Genomic DNA, 20700 nt, shown 5'->3' with positions numbered 1-20700 from the left:
GCCTCGACGCTGCGGTTTGGACCTAGTCGTCTTTGGATAAACAAGCTTCAAAGTTGGATAAGTATCATTAGACCGTTTTAGAAGACTTTCAAAAGAGTACTATTTTTGGATTTTATCTTAACTTAAAAATCTCTAAATTATCCATGTAAATAGGCATATAAATATAAAGCAATAGTACTTCTGTGGAAAAAGGTCACTACACAAACACTAGGTTGTTTTACTTTTAGAAGGTCATTAACTAACATACTGTACCATTCCGTACATATTATTTCCTAAGCGTCTCAATTTAATTACAAACTTCATGTTGCTGGGTAAACAAAAGTCACTGGGAGAACAAATACCTCCCAGCATGACAGCTGAGATTATAACTAGAAGCATGCATGCAACACTTGATTTATTTTTTATTTTTTTCTTCTCATGGCATAGCGCATCATGAAGAACACGAACAACCCAGCCTCAATCCAGTACATCTATCACAGGCTCATACAATCAAAAATCAATATCAGTTTACTTCCTCTGAGAAGTACACCAAGAAGAGCATTAAGTTCATTTCAGAGTTAATATATCAGTTCAGGAAACAAAACATAGACTGATATCTGTGGCATCCAATTTGGGAATTAAATGAACTGTTAATTTTTATCCTGATATTGCTCATGTATTTTTATAACATCTACTGTATAATCTAGGTCTAGCTTGTTGCTTGTAGCTCAATATCCCCCCACACACACAAACACAATTCCATGTATCTCATACATCTCAGAGTGATAAAACCAACAAGACGTGGTTAAAAAGTCTGGATCTATAATGAAGTTCTGAGCAGTCAGCATGCTCTAAAACTCAAAGGTCTCACAGGCATCTCTAATCTATTTTGGAGCTTAATAAGGATCATAATTACCTCCCATTATGAGGATCTTGAAAGGATGATGGGTCCTGAGTGACAGAAAGCAGGTGACAGAAAGTGAAAAAAAAAAAGAAAAGAAGAAACAGACCGGCAAGAAAGAAAGATCCTCTGCAGTTGTCTCAGCATAGCAAAAGCTGGCTAGAGAAGAAGTGATTGTAATGCTTAGTCCTCCTCGCTTCTCCCTTTCCCTCTCTCTCTCTCTCGCTCGCTCGCTCTCTCTCTCTCTCTCTCTCTCTCCACTCCTCTCCTCCGCTTGTGTTGTTCCTCTCCTGCACTGCTTCTGTCTCTTGTTCTCTCTCGTTTGCTTGCTCAACCCCCTCCCTATGTCTTTTTTCTGTCCCTCTCTCTTTCTCTCTCACACTGACTTTCTGTCTCTCTCATATACTTATTCATCCATCTAATACTTAACTCGTAAATGCATTGCGTCCTGCAGCGGGCTAAAAAAGAAGGGGGTAAGAAAAGCAGATTTTACACAAAATGCAAACACTGCAGATTCGATTCTGAAAACGATTTTTCCTCGTCAACACCAAACAGTAGCCAGACTCATGACCCTTTTCCATGTATAATTATTCATTGATCCTGGTCAAAGCAGCAATCCAAAGTCCTGGGACGTCCTGGGAACGCGATGTTTGAGACCCTGGATGACATCACAAACGCTTTCATTTACTCCAATGGGTTTGTCCAGATCCACCTACAAGAGGACTTTTGTGAGTTAGAATCAAACCCGGTGGAATCCCACACTGACACGACGCGAACATGGGAAGCGGTAACCTGAGATCAGGATCGAACAGTGAGCGTAGAGATGTGAAGTGATCACACCACCCGCTTCACCACCACGGTAAAACTAAATACAGTGCAGTAGAGTACAAGTCTTGCTTTTTTACATCATTTCAGTGAGTACACTCAGAAATCTTGTTTCTGAAGAAGAAAAGAAAGCCTCAGCTGTAGATCCTAAAAAACATTTATTGGTGCTACATGGATTGTTTTTTCATAAATGTGCATAAAATGTGGTATGTGCTTCTTTATAAACATTCAGATTTAGTCTTTATTTATTCTTAAAATAAGCTCCACCCTTCTGAAAATGATGTTCCACTAGATTTTGTGCAGATTTGTGCTCATTCAGACAGGTCAGGTACTGATGTAGGTGAGGTGAGGAGGCCTGGGGTGCAGTCCGCATTCACATCCATCAATAGGTTTGAGGTCAGAGCTCTAGAGTAGGAGATCTTCGACTTCAACCCATGTAAAGCATATCTTCATGGAGCTGGCTTTGTGCAGAGGTTTGGGAAAGTTTTATACTAATGCATCCAAAGACGTCCTGCACAATCGTGTGCCTCAAACTTGGTGGTAACAGTTTGGGGAGGAACCACATATAACTGGAAAATTCAGGTGCTCTAATTCATAGGTGAAGATTTCAGAATTGTCCATGCATTCGTCTCCTCTCTGTCGATCAGAGCAAAGAAGTCTAGCTAGCCGATGTATAATAAATAGGGCAGTAAGTTCTTCCCTTAAAGTGTGCTTTTCTACCCGTCAGAAAAATGCAGTGTTGGCTTTACGTGTCTCAGAGGAATCATTGGTAGCTTTTCTGTAAAGGATAAGTTGGTGGATGGAAAAAATTATTTTAGTCATCAACACGGAACTTAAATTGCTCACGTCTTTTGCTCTCCATTTTCTTGATTTCTGACTTTGAGTCAGTGATTACGGCTTTGTGCATAGTCCAGACAGCCTACATAATCACCGAACCAAACAAATTTTCTCCGAATAACTCAGTTTTTGATTAACTGGAACTGAACAAAATCGTCTCAGCTACTAGGCAGGACCTTCTGTTTTGCTGTAGTGTGAGCGACAGGAGCCAAAAGCTATAGAGTAAAGGACTACCTAAATCATCAATCACTTACAAAATTGGTAGACAAAAATCTGATCCAAACAACAATGCACCAGGTGGCAGGACAGACAACACAGTTATAGCATATGCTTCCTTAGAGACGCATGAAGCCAGCCAGCAACAACTGCTATTCCTGCCACATCACCGAGCAGCAGAATGCAGTCTGAGGGAAGCACCATCCATCCTCTTCCCTATACCTGATTTTACAGACGCCCACGAGGAGCTGGCCTCGCTGTGATTGGTAGGGGAGAGAGAGTGTACACCATCCGTCCCACCCAGAGAGCATGACTCATTTTCAAAATTTGGGATTTCCTGTTCAGCTGCTCAGGAGCCAGACATTACAAAGAAAAAAACACATGTACATGGTGATCTGCTGATGGAAAGAAATGCCGACAAGCTGACATTCACTCACTAGCCATGAGGTCTCTAGTTTCATAGGAGGCACCATTCAAGCTCATATACAAAATGTACCTGAACTGTCACTGACGGAACCAACAGATTCTCCTTAGGATGCAATATTTGAGTTTTGTTAAGGTTTGCCTTGACCGAGTTACAAGTTAAAACTCAGAGCTTATATACAAACGAATGAAACAAAAGCTGAATACGGCGAGCCGACACTCGACCGATTATCGTTTATAAAGAGGACACTTTGCCCATTTTACACCTTCCCCCATGCAACCACCTCCTCACATCCATCTCACACACACACACACGCACACACACGCACACACACAAAAAGCATGCTGCTGGAATAGAAAGGCCCACGTGGCTTATTGAGTTGCACTGAAAATAGAAGGATTCGGTTACAGTGGTATTTATAGTTGTCCTGTTTTCTCAACGGGATTAACAATTAGACTGCACTTACAGTGAATCCAGTTTAAATATAATACACACCCATACATGCACTCAGACCCATGTCTCCATAGCGATATACATGCATGGCCATGGAAACACTGCTAACTAACTCAACCCGGATTTGTTTTCCATTTAAATTTAATTGAATCATGAAATAATAGGCTTTATAAATCTTATTACTATTGATCTTTTTTTTATCAGCCCAGACTTAATTAATCACATCTTATAAATACATTTGGATCGAGACAATAATAGGTAGTACCAACTGTGGAAGTTCAAGCAGCTTTTGCAGCGAGATCATTGAAGAACCAACAAGATTCTGTATAAGTGAGAATTAAGTGAGGAAGGGGGGGAATGAGGTAAGCTGAAATGATGGTTGGATCGATTACTACATTCCTCGAGTCATTGGCTGTGTTGAAGTGAAGAGCCTTCAGGAAGACGAGCCACAAAACTAAGCAGATAAAAGGGAAGCCGATCTGCAGATACCTAATGTTCTGGATAAAAGTGGATTGTACTGTAATATAAAATAGAAATGAGGTCCGTCGCATATTTTTGGTCACTTGATTTCTACAAGTGCAAGAGCTGCCTCCGATCTGTGTGTGTGTGTGTGTGTGTGTGTGTGTGTGTGTGTGTGAGAGAGAGAGAGAGAGAGAGAGAGAGCATTAATAATTCACCAGCATTGAAAATATCTAGAAGGAAATGGGCTGAAAACAGAAAAGAGCAACAAGGTTCAAAAACAAAGGAGAAAACAAACAAAACACCATATGAAAGAGAAAAGAAATAGAAACTGCAAGGCGTCGTGTGCTATACAGCGTAACCGGTTCTATAATCAGTCCACCTGCAGTCTCAGGCGGTTATCAGACCTCTCAGTGCGAAATTGCTGATGGATCTGGACTTGCGAGATCTGGGCCTTTTTTTTAAATCGTGATTATAATCACACCTAAGAAGATCAGCACTCACTCTGATTCACTTCACAACTGCTTCCCCAGGGCTGGTATTCAGCGAAAAATACAGTAACCTGAAGCATTTTCAGTGTTTTTCATATAATTATATGGTTGATGAAGGAGATCAGGGCCACGACGTGTACAGTCCTTCTAGAAGATCAGGACGGTTTCTGGTTTCAAGCAGAGCTCTAATGGTGTTTGACACTGGAGGATTGACCTTCTTGGCAGTCTCATGAGACACTTAGCAGGGTTTATATGTGTGGCAGTGTAGCTCTGATGAACTTCGACTCCAGAGGAATGACCTTCCTGGCAGTCTGGAAAAACCCACTGAATGTCGCTGTGGATGAATTCTCGATCTAAGCCAAAAGAAAAAGACTAAGAAGATGATCATGAGGTGGTCAGAATGAAACTTGTCTAGACTACAGAGATCTAGTGGTGTAGGGACAATGCAAATCACTGTTAGCCTGATTAAAGATGAACAACCAGACAATGTACAGCTCTAGTGTCTTTGTATAAACCACATCTGCCTACATCCATGTGAGTTTCCTTCAAGTTCTCCAGGATCCTCCTAATTCTTAAAATCATACTGAATGCCCATGGGTATATACCCATGGGTATAAATGCATTTGCACACCTGTTCCAGCATGACGATGCTCCTGTGCATCAGCCAAGAACCACCATGACACTGGCAGAACCTCAAGACTGCTAGATTGTCTCTTAAAGTAATCAGTCTCTCAAGACTGACCTCTGGTATACCTAGAGCCAGAGCTTACGCCCTCTGGCAACTCTAGGAGACTCCTGCAAGGTGGCAAACCCTCCAAGTCTGCTACGATACCGGGTGGAACCAAAGAGGGCATTCGCTGGAGCTAATAATGTCTTTCAGCACTGAAAGTGGTAGGGTTAACGAACCAGTATACTTAGGTGCACAGCACTCCTTCCCGGAGGAGTCCTCAGATTGTCCTGTATCAGCTCCCATGATGAAGGTGAAGGTCTTCAAACCCGTTAGCTCACAGGTCTTTGGCCTTGAGCATTGCACAGGATCCCTAGCAGGGGCAGTGTGAGTCGCGATGCTTTGCTTTTTGCACCTCATGATGCTGGAGGTGCAGGGTTGTGGTTGGGGCTGTGCCTGCCAAGCAGCAACATGGGAGATACCAAGTGCCTTTCAGTAGACACAAGAGCGGCTATGGACCGGCCAATGGCCCTAACAGTCTCTTTAGATGCCCTAAGAGCTAAGTCTGTCGCATAGCAAAGCGTTGGCTTCCAGACCACCCAACGTGACTCCACGTCTAGCTTTGGTAGCGGGTCAGCCTGATAGACCTGCAGCACAGCCATAGTGTGCAGACAGCCTGTGGCTTAATCTGCTGAGGCATAAGCCTTACCCACCAGTGCCGAGGTAGTTTGAAGGGACTCGGTGGGCAGCGCCAGGGTTTTTAGAGATGACAAAGCACCCCGGGAGAGATCGCTTGTCAGCATCTCTACAACCCGAGGCATCGTCCCATGAACACACTTTTTGGTTTTTTTTTTTTTAAGGGGAGGGCCAAATAAGGTTTCGCCTACGACCTGGACACCTCGATGTGAAGGTCCAAAAAAAAGAAGGGGCAGACCCAGGCGTGGAATCAGTGACGCAGGTTGCAGAAAGTGCTCGTCAAGCTTACTGGACAGGCGAGCTTGCTGCTGATTGGCCGGCCAATCTATCTCAAGCATGGCTTGGCATGGGTCACTACCTCTAATAGCTCCTTGAAGGGGACTGGGTGAAGCAGTTGTCTCTGAAGACTCACAGAGTTCCATCCCACACCCCTTCTCAGAGGAAGAGCGGTGGAGCTGAGTGATCTCATAGCAAGGGTAAGAAATCGCCTTGACGTGTTTCCGAACCTTGTGACAGAATGCTGGACCCGACTGCAAGCCCCAGGTCCTCAAACGCCGCTTTGCCTGAGCAAAAGAAGGCCAAAACTACTAAGAGCAGGAGCACTCTCCTTAAAGAGTGCTCTCTGGGATCTGTGCAGCAGATTCCCTCGGAAAACAACTAAGCATGCCCTGTTTCCAGACAAACGACATGGAGATTGCAGGTCAGGGAGGAACACATGAATGAAGAAAATGCTTTGTTTCTTATTCGCTTCATTTTTTTATTTTTTAGGACATTTACCACTTACCATAGACACATACACACATAGAGCACTTCATGAACAAATAGAAGCTGGTAAAGGTTTCACTCCATCCTGCAGCTCGAGTTCCTAAAGGAGAACTGGATGTTAAATAAGAAGCACATACCAATCTTATGGCCAGGTGTCCACTCACTTTTGTTCATAAGTCCCACAATCTCCAGGTTTCTTAAGTACTCAAAATCTGTTTTAATCCTATGTATGATGCAGTCTGGGCGAAAAGTTATTTGAGGACATGTCCTACAAAATATGGCTCTCTATAGAAAAGATTGAAACGAAAAAAAAAAAAAAAAAAAGAAGAGAAAGAGATTTACACACTCTATCAAACCTCTGTCCAGCACTCCCTGTAGTGTTCATCCCAAAACCAAAAAATAAAACTGTTTCCTATATATACGAGTAGGATTGTCTAATAAAAACAGAAGGATAAGATATTTATTTCTTTAACATAATGATTCCTCCAACCAGATTTTGCAGAATAAATCAGAGTCACTATGCAACAGAACAATGCACTGTGAAATACCCAATAGATAGATAAACTGTATACAGAATGACAACAGAGTCAACAGCTTGAAGGTAACAAATACAATTCAAGTTCACATTGAACAAACTGGATGACAGTGGTGAGGAAAAACTCCCTGAGATGACACGAGTGATAAACCTTGTGAGGAACCAGACTCTTCTGGCTGACAGCAGAGTGTAAATCATTACAGCTTATAAAGACAAAACAGCCAGTTCAGTATGAATAGATTGTGAGTCCTCAAAGGAGAAGAGGACAGTTTTTATAATTACAGATGGTATTATTAGATGGTGCAAATCCACAGAAAAATAGAACTTTTTCAGTCATGTGATTCTTCCACAAACTGTTACCACAAAGTTGAAGGCACACAAGTGTGTAGAAGATCTTTGGAGGTAGTAGCATAAAATATTCTCTTCACTTGAAGTAGGAGACCCAAGCCTGTTTCAGCATGACAATGCTCCTGTGTACAAAACCAGCTCCATGAAGATCTGCTTTGTATGAGTTGGAGTGGAAGATCTGCTATAGAGCTCTGACCCTCAACCCTGTTGGGATTAATGTAAAAGCTGACAGTGCTCTTCAGCTCATCTACATCACTACCATTACTAACACCCTTGTGGTTGAATAAGCACAAATTTCCAGGAGCACACTCCCACATCTTTCCAGGTTATAATGCACAGAATTTGCTCTGTGTACATTTCAACAAACAGAAACCTCTGGTTCCACTTATATTTGTTTCTCAGTGGTGCATTTTATCCCATTTATGCTTCTAATTCATTTCAGTTTCTGTGCGATCGATTTCAACCGGGTTCCCAATGGTCCCCATGATGCCCAGAGATCTTATATGTAGAGTAAAGCCCAAAGTTTGCAGAATCATACGAGCCAGTGGGAGTCTGAGTGAGGCTTAGAGAGTTCAGAGTGATAAATGAAATATGAAACTCAGCCAAACAAGTTAAAAGCTTCCAAGCGCCCAAATCTACTCATACCTTCATCCTCTGCATAGACAGCAGCACAAGTCAGATTCCATTTACACAAACACTGCCATGTTCTGCTTCAGTCCTTCCACCTGCCCTTCTAAAACGACTCATCCTAGGTGAATCAAAGCATGACTGAATCCCAGGATGGTTCTCTAGTGGCCTGAAGTGCTCTACACGGGGTGTACAAACACTTATTTTACTGTGTGTACAGCATTAAAAGGAGTTGTGAGCCATTTGGGATGGATTTTAGATTCCTAAGGTGTATAAGACTCAGGGTTTTAATGCTGTAGGGGTTTGTATTTAACATTAAATAAGGAAGATGAAAAACAGGCATGACTGTCCTTCTGTATTGCTGCTATGATTATCTAACATTTGGATTTGGACCAAAGTATTCACGTATAGTGCTGTATCTGAGAAATCTACCAGTTTGGGTTAGATGACAAGCTGAACAGAGTGACAAATGATCGCACATTGACAGGTTGCAGGAAACATGCTGTTTTAGCTTGTTATGTTGGTGATAAAAACAAAACAAAACAACATCTTGGTTGTTTTCACAGGTTCGGTCCATGTTATATAAATTGTTACAGACAATAAAAAACCGAGACTGTCACTTCCTGTTTCCTGTAATAAATATAAATTGTTTTGCTGTAAAATTCAGGTACACAATGAAACCAAGCAAAACAATGCAAATGGATCCCAGAACATGAGGATGTGTAACATTAACCATCCCCAATCCATCCCCAATCCTGAATACACATCATAATGTGCTAAATTTGATTAGGTGTAAAAGCTCAGTAGAGCACAACAGGTGATGTGGTATAATCAGGGTTGTGGGATGTATACTGTAGGACAGGGGTTTCCAAACTTTCATATTCAATGAATAAGCTACGCAATTTCTGGTGCTTCATTTCAGGTGTGACTCATCAGCTAGTCTTCACATATCACTCTTTGGTTTGGAGCTTGTCAACTGCCCCTAAGACATCTATAGGGGTATTGGGTCGAGAGCCGGTGTTTATGGACCTCTGCTCTATGAAGGAGTGATATTTTCCACCTATTTTTATCACTTGTTTTCAAAACAATACCAAGTATTTTCAAGACCAGTATTACATTATATTACATTTTATTTATGGCATTCAGCAGATTTCCTTCTATTTATCTGAGCAGGTGAAGGTGAAGGGCCTTGCTCAAGGGTCCAGAGGGTAAGCAGTGGCAGCTTAATGCTGGTCGGATTTGAACACATAACCTTCTGATCCAAAACTTGTTACCTAGTGATCTACAAATGTTTTAAATGACACTGTTATGTTTAAACATGTTTCAAATGTTTACGTGATTGTATGATAACGACAGCATAATTAAATTCAAAGCCTCAAATAGTCGGCTAATTCTCAGTTTAGGGCTCCTGATCAATCTCCTGATGGTGGAATCAGACACACCGAGATAATTCTGCTGTGAAGAAATATATTACAGCTATTCTGTAACACCGGCGTTTCCTCTGATCTTCACAATTCATTTTTTATTTGTATTTTTTTGGTTCTTATGAGGCTGCCTCTGTTCTCATTAAAAAATTGATGCCTCTTTGACAAATTGATACTCACAGGAAGGAAATGAAGAATTGAGCAGGTACTTGTGTAAATCTCCAAAGCACTAGCTTAGCTGCCGTGGACACAGCTGCTAATGAGACGAGCGGTATTACGGTTATTACAGTAATTAAAAAGCATGTGTTGAATTCTTCTTCCTTATTAACGAGAAAGTGTCCGGGTTTGTTTTTTTACTGACTGTACGTCCACCTTTATAGTCTTGCACTTGTTCTTCCTGTAGTAACAACACACACGAGTGTCAGATCTTTTTAAAAGTCCCATTCCACATTTAGTCTCCATTTTCTAACCTTCACTCTTCTGGGAAGGTGTTCCACTAGATTTTGTGGAGATTTGTGTCAAGAGGGTGTTAGTGAAGTCAGGTTCTAGTGTAGGTGAGGTGAGGAGGCCTGGGGTGCAGTCAGGATTACAATTCATATGATCAATAGAAGATCCTCAACTCCAACCCATGTAAAGCAGATCTTTATAAAGCTGGTTTTGTGTACAGGGCATTGTGATGATGGAGCAGGTTTGAGTCTCCTTGTTCAAGGCTACAGCATCCAATGGCGTCCTATACAATTGCGTGCCTCAACCTTTGTGGGAACCGTTTGGCAAAGAACTCGACCATCTGGCAGGAAAACTCAGGTGTCCCAATAATTTGTCCCCCGAGTGTAGCTGCATGTTTCAGCATATAAGATTTGTTTGTAAGACACACGTTACATACTGTATATATATAGTGGTTGAAAAAAGAAAAAAAAAAACAGTGATTGCATACAAACACTTTTACTAACTCATCTAATTCCTGCCTGCAGGAGAAGCTCTTCATTAAAGAGGGTGGTGGAGCCTCCATTAGCTGCAATGTAACGGATTTTCTCATCACAGCCTGCCATAATTCTTTAGTTCCATTGTCCAAAGTAGAGTTTAATTTAATTACAGTCAGTGGAGGGATTGCTTTTATCTGCAACAGACTGAAAGACTACACTTCTCTTCACTACTTCCTAATGAAGGAGAAGAGGTGTGGCGTGTTTGAAACATCCACACTAGGTCAAAGGAAAGGCCCAAGCGAGTTATTATTATTATTATCATCACGCTTGTTTTGACTTTTTCGGCTTTTAAACCTGCGTGTAGTATCAACCTGGAGCTCAGAGTGAGATATAGGTCCTGGATGTGGACCAGTTGCTGTTTGACATGTTCTTTGTTCTCGGTTTTTGCAAACAGATGCTGCAGTGTGCTCCGAACGTCCCTTTTTTTTATTATGATACAAGAAAAAAAAGGATTTAATGTCTTCCATATGGCAGAACAACCGTCTGGAGAACAGATGAAAATCCACAGCCGATTAACATCACAATTAGGAACTGCTCTTTACGCGTGGTGTAATGTTCACTGGTGTTTATTCCTTTATGCATTATACGTTAGGATTGAAATGAGAAGTGGGTTTGTCTTGGACGCAAGTCCCCATTTATCACAGTGTCACACTGTAACTCAGCAGAGTATTAAACTTTGCACAAACACTGGTCTTTACATTATTAAATACTCACAATAGCATTTAAATGGGTGCAAATAAGTCGAGAGAACGTTTGCGAATTCTCGAAGTGATTTATGGAAAATAATGGCGTTTTGGCCGTGAGGCAGTGACGTGCTGCACGTCTGACCTCCAGCTTAATGATCTCTGACAGCAGCATTTCCTCTCCCGATGCCACCGAAACAATGGAAAGCACTTAAGTGCATCTCGGTGAGATCATTTCTAGCACAAAAGCTATAAAGAAGTAATTAACACAAAGTGGGAAAATGTAAACAGCTCACCGAAAGTTCCAGCACTGTTCTCTTCTCCTTAATCATTGATGAACTGATGTGAAGCGACAGAACTTGAGATTGGGATAAAAACTAAGTATTATTATTTACTTGTGTCTCCAGCGTGGTTTCTGATTCCTGTTCTGGGCCAAGGGGAGAGGAACCTGATGTTGTCCATCCGGTTTGAGATTCTGAGATGCTTTTCAGCTCATCCTAGTTGGAAAGAGTGGTTATTTGAGTTGCTGTAGCTCAAACCTGCATGGATGTTCTGCTCTGACCTCAAGTTGTTTTCACATGCCTCATCTGATATCTACTGTGTTGCAGACCAGTCTGTAGGAGTCTTTAATTATTTCTGTGGAGATACTAGGAGAACATGCTGGGAGATTCTCAGCCAGTCTGTCAGCAACACTCCCACCATGGTCAAATTCTCAAAGGGTTTTCTTTGGAGTTTCTGAAGCTCCTCATGTATTCCTCATTCAGTTGTGAGCTTCAGAAAATTCAAATGTATGAACACTTTCTGACCAATCAGAATGAAGAATTTATATGCACTGTAGTATAGGTTTTTTTTTACCCTGGTTTTATACATCCATGTTCTTCCACTCAGGACCATCAAATTACATTATAATTATTATGTTCATCCTTCCTTCCTCTCCTCCTTCCTTCCTTCCTTCCTTCCTTCCTTCCTTCCTTCCTTTTCCCCTTATTTTTTCCTCTCTTCTCTTCTCTCTCCTTCTTTATCTCTGCCTTCTTTAATTTCTTTCTCACTATTTACTTTCTTTTCCCTCTTTCCTTTCTTACTTTCAACCCTTCCCTTGTCTCTCTCTCTCCTTTCCTTCCTTCCTTTTTCCTTTTTTCCTTCTCTCTCCTTCTTTCCCTACTTTCTTTCTTTCTTTCTTTCTTTCTTTCTTTCTTTCTTTCTTTCTTTCTTTCTTTCTTTCTTTCTTCCTAGAAAATACAAAAATGCTACTATTAATAATTCCACTAATACAAGAACAAACTGAGAAGAAGAAACAGAAATCCCACATCCTCCCAGACTGACGGAAAAAATCACTCCATTTACAAAACCATCTTCTTCTGACACTTTCCTGCTCTCCTCGTTTCCCCTCTAACCCTCTCCAGCAGCAGACTGAGTTCTCCTCACTCGCCTCATCGGCTTGATTGGATTCAAATTAAATCTCCATCCGTTCCTCCTCTGCAGAATTTGGTGAGAACAGAGGAATCCCTGCTGAGAAGTGAATGGACAGAGAGGAGCGATAGAACAGGGGGTGGGGTGGGGGGGGGAAGAGAGAAAGAAAGGACACATTATTTATTCATGATGCATCTGTAATGATTTCTATTACCAGATAGATTGCCTTCTGTTAATGGCCACTCTCCTTTATCTCTCTCTATATTTCTCCCCAGTCGTTTTTATACTGCAGAGCAGAACACGGCATCGATGTCGGATGAGGGCAGAGCAGACGAGCTGAGATCAGCAAGGTGGGGTGAGAAGAAGACGAGAGGAAGACGAAGAGTGCTGGTGTCCGTCACTTCATCTCCAGAGGCCCGTGTCAGTGGTTAGAGGTGTGTGAGATTGATAATGGGTGCTCTTTCATACGCCTGTTTTCATTGACAAAGATAAATAGTTGAAGAAAAGACTCATGCATTTTTAATGCTAAATGAAACGGGTGCATTAGGGTTTGACAGAATCGCTTTTGCTTTGCCTGAGGGGTTAAACACCTGCACGCATGGAACTGTTTCTGCACCACGGCATACAGATTATCTTTATTTCATTTCTTTTATTTTTGTTTTATTTTATTCTGGTTGTGTAATAATTTATTAATTGTCTACATTTTTGTGCAATAACAACAATTTAAGCTGTGAAATGTCACCTAGTGCAATTTTTGATTGTTTGACAGTGTTACTGCTATTGTTTATCTTTAGTTTTTTGTCTTGTATATATTTGTAGTGTCGCTGTTTCAAATTTGCACATTTTTTGCTGCTATAAAATCAAAAATCGGGATCAGTTCAACTTATGTTTCTTTGTATTGCACTTTTAACAATGAACATTGTCTCAAAGCAGCTTTACACAGATAATTTGGTGATTAAAAGTGAAGATGTTCTTTACAAGTAAGTTTGATGAGTGAGCCGGTGGCGAATGTGGCAAGGAAAAACTCCCCGAGATGGCATAAGGAAGAAACCTTGAGAGGAAGCAGACTCAAGAGGGAACCATCCTCATCTGGGTTGCACCGAATGTCCATTTGAAGCAGATATACGATGTTGCGGGGTGCAGTGATGACGATCAGAAGCGAACTGTATTCCTGAGTCAGTGTAGGAGACTGTTGACATTAACTACAGTCCAAATCCATCCTCAAAATGCCCGTTCTTACTCCGGAATTTCATGGAACCACCCAAGGCGTTGATGAGAAACCGTCCCAAGCTGCACAGAGTCGCCTCCAGTCGAAGAGAACACTATCCAGAGGCAGGCCTGGACGAAGTGGGAAGATCCACGGAGGGGAGAGGAACAGGAACAGTGGTCACTGGAGCCTCAGGAGCATGATCTTAGTTCCTTTTATTCAATCGATTTTCTGAGCAGAAGTTGTATTCTGTATAGATCTCTATATTGTATACACTACATAGCAAAAGTATTGGGACACCTGACTTTTCCTGCCAAGTGGTAAATTTTTTGCCGAACTGATTTGGAGGCACACAATTGTACAGGACGTCTTTGGATGCAGTATAAAATTTTCCCATCAATTAAACTAGAAGGTTTAAACGTGTCCCAGCATGATGATGTCCCTGTGCACAAAGCCAGCTCCATGAAGATCTGCTTAACATGGGTTGGAGTGAAAGATCTCCTTCTGACTGCAGCCCAGGCCTCCTCACCTCACCTCACCTCACCTCACCTCACCTCACCTCATCAGTGACTTTACTAACGACCTCGTGGCTAAATAAATCTCTGTCCAGAAAAGTGAAGATCATCATAACAGCAAATGGAGACTTAATGGGAAATGGGATGTTCAAAAAGAAGCACATAGCAATTTTATGCTCAGGTGTCCACAAACTTTTTCATATCATGTACCTACATTATTAATTCTGTCCATCTGTGAAATGAACCAGGTTTTGTCTCGAATTTCTCAATACATTTGCTGTTTAGTTGTTTATTTCTTTTTTTTTTCAGAATGTAATAAACCTTCCAGCAACTGGATTATGTAAAAGAACCTGATGTTTTTATAAGAATGTCGAATAAACACAGAGAAGACCGAATTGATCAGTATGGAAGCTCAGACGAGGAATCTGAAGTGGTTTGAATGCACTGATTATTACATTGCACATATATTACTATAAAGATCGTCTCAGAACAGATCTCATTTCTGCGTGCTGCGTATCTGTGGGTTTTGGGTCCTTATTGAACTTATGATGCATTTATCAAGATTTATTTTTCAGAATCTGAGCGCGGGGTGTAAATAATGGAGAATTAACGTTAAATGATACCAGAACCGTCATGTCAGGTGTTCCTTATAAGAACTCTCTGAAATAACACGATTCATTGATATAAACGAGGAATGAAATCGAACACCTGCTCCCCACTGCGATAAATAAATGTGCCTACGGTGTTCAAATTCAAATCACAGCCTACGTATATTTACTCCTCAGCCCGTTCTGGCCGGGCCTCGGGTGTCGGATCGACGTGACGACTCTGAACCTCGCGGAATGAATAAACAGTAAACCTGCCGGCGGTGGGAGATTAAATTGCGACGCTACAGTGGCGCTTCCCTGCAGGCCTCCTCGAGTCTTCATCCATTATCCAGTGACTCGATGAGGCTTAAGAGAGGCGGAGATGCCAAAACTTGACATGATGATGAAACAGATACAGAGATCAGTGTGACAGACGGGTCATAGCCCACTTCGCACTCAATGGAGTCCATATTGATTTCAAAACCAGATCTGCTCAGGCGAGCCGGTCACGCCAGGCTAAAGTTGCCTGTTTGGGACACCTGCTGCCCTTAAAGTAACCGAATATGTACAAAACAGCTTTGCTTTACCTGAAGGATTAATAATAAATAGTTGATCATCCAAAATAAAATAAAACAATCTCGAATTTGGGAATAGGAAATTGATACCTGCCTGTGTGTCATGCATTATTTCTGACGGAAACAAATATGGAAATGCACTCGCAGGATTTAGGACGCGCACGCTGACGTGACCGACGTGCACATAATGGACATGTTGGCGATATAATTTCCGAAAACAAATCACGCCTCATCAGGATGTCGCTCTCCAGTTACTAAGCTGTCTGTAGCACTGTATTCACTGATGCGTGCAAAGTTTCACAATGCGCCCGTCAACCCGCTGCATGAAAAGCGACCTTCCTTTCTGTCTTTCACAGGGAAAATCATCGCGAAGAACAATCCGATTAACTCTTTTATTGTAATGAGCATTTATGTACATCCTGGTGACAAATGAATGGAAAAGCGATGAGTCTGTGGGCGGCATTCATTTGATTCTGTTTAGAAGCTGCTGATTGGTTCTTTGTAACTGCAGCTCGAACAGAAAGGGGTTTATTCAATTCAATTCATTTTTATTTGTATAGCGCTTTACACAGATAATGTGGTGATTAAACATGAAGATGTTCTTTATAAGTGTAAGTTTGTCCCTGATGAACTAGCCGGTGGAGACTGTGGTGAAGGAAAAACTTCCCGAGATGGCATAAGGAAGAAACCTTGAGAGGAACCAGAATCAAGAGGGAACCTCATCCTCGTCTGGGTTTCACCGAATGTCCATTTGTAGCAGATATACGATGTTGCGGGGTACAGTGATGACGATCAGAAGCGAAAAGTAGTCCTGAGTCAGTGTAGGAGACTGTTGACATTAACTACACTCCAAATCCATCCTCAAAGCTCCCGTTCTTACTCTTAAACCGAGGCCGATGCGATTCGCATCTCAACACAAAGCCAACGATACGATACAATAAAGCTACGTACGATTCAGCTACCAATGCTATACGATAAGATTCACCCCGATCACGATGCAGTGCGATGCGATTTTCATTCGATTCAACACAATGCTACGCGATGTAACGGAAAAAACAGGATGATATACTTTTATTAATAAGGTTCAGACAGACAGCAATTCATCAATTTACTCAAGTGGATTCTGACATTAAAAAAACACGCCTTTGTAGCGCAAGAAAAAAAGAATTGACGCAGACGTTCTTTTGCTGTTGTGTGTGCGGGAAGTTACAGCTCTACCTCTGCCATGTTAATCTGTATTCTACGTGACTCTCAGGACACGCCTCGGTCTCCGTAGTGATACGTCAAATTAACTGAGAGAACGCGCTCGAGAAACAGTTTAGTGATGAGAAATCGACATATCAAATATTGATCACAAATTATTGATCACTTTCTAAATAAAAGTGTAGCACATCTATTAATAGTTATATATAAATAAATCATTTTCAACAAATGTGTTAAAACGATGCACCGAGATGCAAATGCCAACTTTTATCTGATGCACACTTGCCAGATTGCCTTAAAATCGATGCCTCACATTCTTCACATTTACACCGATGGTTCTTCACATTATTGTTTCTTCAGCAACAACTTACTCACTCGTTCACATAAACAACAGAAGGTGTCATTGTTTCTATAGTGACATGTTTTGTAAGATGTTTGTGAACGAGTTCAGGGAAAATATGCAGTAATACCGGTTCAAACTACTGTCTGTGTGGTGTTTTGCATATTTCATTTCCACATGGTTTCTTCTGGGAACCCTGGTTTTCTCAGGATAAATGGTAAAGTCTTACATTGCAAAAAACATACACATGGACTCCTTTTCTCCAGGAAGGAGGCTGGAATTTATTCCCAGTGAATTTATTCCCAGCTGCTCACCAGGATGTATGATCATACCTCTTTGGAGCAGTGTAAGAATCAGTGTGATGTACGAGGTGGTAGCAAAACATTAAGAGACAAGTTTTTGTAACACGCCAGCAGATGGCAGCACGAGGCTGCACCCACAGTCACAGGAAGCACCAACCTTTATAAGTCAGTGTGCTAAAAGACATCGCCCTGTGTACATCGTGAGCTGTGCGACTGGTTCTATTCTGACCAGGTGCGTTACCACATCTGCTATTCTGACCACGTGTGCACCCTGTCACAGAGCTCCTCATCACACGTGAGTTTCTACAGAAAACCACACAAGCTCACTTCCGCACTCACCCGACTCGCCAGATTTGGCTCATGCGGACTTCGCTCTCTTTCTGAAGATGAAGATCCGACTCAAAGGTTGCAACGTAGTAGCACCTGGGTGTGGCTGGGATTTAAACTCACAACCTTCAGATCAAATGCCTTAATGCCTTAAGCACTAAGCTACCTCCTCTCTAGTAGTAAAAAAATGTAGAAGGAATGTAAACGCATGTGGCTGGGAGCATCACAATGTAGATGTTTTGCTTGAAAACATCTGATTAGGGTTCTTGCTGCTCCTTAGTACGAGAGCGAATGCATTAATATAAACTTGTGATTGGTCTCGCAGATAGAACGAGTGTCTGAGCTGCTCTTATAGAAAGGTCAGGAATTCAATAGAACTGTGGTATAACACTTAATAAAGATACTCGCCTCAATCTCTCTCCTATTACATGCAGCTCTGATGCAGCGTGCAGCGTGTAGGCTTCTGTTTTAGGGATTACAGTAATGCTATTCATCTGAGCGAGCGATTTTTTTGTAACTATACAGCATTCAGCAGCCGATTCCAGATGGACGAAGGAGAATGATGCTATTAGCATATTTACAGCTGCAGAATAAACACACAGAGATGTTTTCCCACCGTACGTCCCACAGAGGCTGAAAAGCGTCAGACCTCGCAGATTTCGAAAGCAGAAGAAAGCACAGTAAAGCATTCTAGTGGATTGGAAATGAGAAAAAGAGAGAGAGAAAGAGAGAGAGAAAGAGAGAGAGAGAGAAAGATGTGGAATACTTCTGAAGCATCATGCATTTTTGGTGCCAGCATTTCACTCGAAATGAAGTCACTAATAAACACACACACAGAGAGTGTGTGTAGAGTGCAGACAGATTTAGGGAACATGAATGAAAAATAGAACCAGATACACTCAGTCATTACTCGTCCTCCATCCTGATTTGCGAGTCGTAGAGATTTTGTAGGCCGTGATTCTTCTGAAGTTTCACAGCGCTTTTCTTCTCTGCTGCTTTCATGTCTGTGATGAAATTTCCACAAATGCATCATAGACAAGGTGTTTTACAATCAACTGCTGCCTGGGAGAGATTTTAAGAGCCTGAACTGATGGTGCGAAGAAACAGGAAGTCAATTTGACCGCGCTTTAATGCCTTTGTACCTTTTTTTTATATTTCGTATATACGTTTTTTCAGGGTTGCTTTTTATCCTGCAGGCTTTCATGCCTTCACTCTCAGCTGGAGAAACATCTCTTTTTTCTCCACGCTTCACATACTGTCACTCTTTTTCTCTTTCAAAGCAGGATCAGGACACACACACACACACACACACACACACACACACAGCCTCCCATTCACAGTACCGCAGTGACACACAGGGCGTCCCATCCGGCAGATTTCCTTACATACATTTAGAGAGAATCGATGAAGCTCTCTAAAGAGATTTGCACTACGCTGGAGGAGCTTTCAGTCAAGGGGAGGAGAGGTTAAGTGCAGAAGGAAACAGTCATGACGTTACAGAATCCTCAGGTGGATTTTCACAGTCAAAATAAAAATCCTTCCCACCTTTACACTGCACTGTTATATAAACAATATGGACAAAAGAATTGGGACACCTCCCGCTTTCTTCTATATGTGGTTCTTCTCCAAACACAAAGCTGGAGGCACACACTTGTATAAGACGTTTTTAGATGCGTATAATAAAATTTTGCGTTCACATGAACATGGAAACCCAAACCTGCTCCAGCATGGTAATGTCCCTGTGCACAAAGCTCTCCATGAAGATCTTACAAGGTTTGGAAAGAAAGATCTCCTGCTATAGAGCTCTGACCCTCAACCCTATTGAACACTTTTGGATTGAATTTTTCATGCTGACTGCACCCCAGGATTCTTCACCTTCTCACCTACGTACATCAGTACCTGACTTTACTAACACACGTGTCTGATAAACACAAATTTCCATAAGCACTCTCAAAAATCTGGTGAAACATCTTCCCAGAAGAGTGGGGGAAATTCTAAGAACAGATTGGGACTAAATGTGGAATGCAGTGCTCAAAAAGCACATAACGTACTAATGATCAGGTGTCCACAGACTTTTGCCAATATAGTGTATTTGTAGACGGCATTTTATTACTTTGGAAAGACGGCATGTAGCAGAAGTTACGGTTCTCTGTGTCTCCGATACTGAAAATTTAAAGGAAACAAGTTTTCCAGGCGATTTGGACAAACACTTATTATAAAAGAAGCAACCAGCAGGTGATTAAAGTTCTGTCCAATATTTAGTGTAAAAGAAAAATAGAGGCCAAAATTAATTTCCAGGGATCAAAGAACCAGACGTTTGTTGATGATCAACAGAAGGAACATAACTTTGAATGTTATAGTGGCTGTTAAACGTTGTAGTGGATGTAGAACGTTGTAGTGGCTGTAGAATGTTGTAGTGGATGTAGAACGTTGTAGAGGATGTAGAACATTGTAGATGATGTAGAACGTTGTAGTGGATGTAGAACCTTGTAGAGGCTGTAGAACATTGTAGTGGATGTAGAACGTTGTAGTGGCTGTAGAACGTTGTAGTGGATGTAGAACGTTGTTGAGGATGTAGAACGTTGTAGAGGATGTAGAATGTTGTAGAGGATGTAGAATGTTGTAGAGGATGTAGAACGTTGTATAGGATGTAGAACATTGTAGAAGCTGTAGAATGTTGTAGAGGATGTAGAAGGTTATAGTGGATGTAGAACGTTGTTGACGATGTAGAACGTTGTAGAGGATGTAGAAGGTTGTAGTGGATGTAGAACGTTGTAGTGGATGTAGAACGTTGTAGAGGATGTAGAACGTTGTAGAGGATGTAGAACGTTGTATAGGATGTAAACATTGTAGAAGCTGTAGAATGTTGTAGAGGATGTAGAAGGTTGTAGTGGATGTAGAACGTTGTTGAGGATGTAGAA

General features: G+C 41.6%; 1 protein-coding gene across 1 annotated transcript in view; it reads right to left on the bottom strand.

The window, feature by feature from the left end:
- The window catches only part of kcnd1 (potassium voltage-gated channel, Shal-related subfamily, member 1), an 88026-nt gene extending 86652 nt beyond the window's left edge, over window positions 1–1374 (bottom strand). Inside the window, exon 1 of the mRNA XM_046870282.1 lies at window positions 896–1374. The gene's annotated coding sequence lies outside the window, so the exon portion shown is untranslated. The remainder of the gene's footprint in view (window positions 1–895) is intronic.
- Window positions 1375–20700: the final 19326 nt, after the last annotated feature.

The sequence above is a fragment of the Silurus meridionalis genome, chromosome 17, assembly GCF_014805685.1.
Source record: "Silurus meridionalis isolate SWU-2019-XX chromosome 17, ASM1480568v1, whole genome shotgun sequence".
Taxonomy (NCBI): Eukaryota; Metazoa; Chordata; class Actinopteri; order Siluriformes; family Siluridae; genus Silurus; species Silurus meridionalis.
This window is presented reverse-complemented; position numbering and strand designations above follow the sequence as displayed.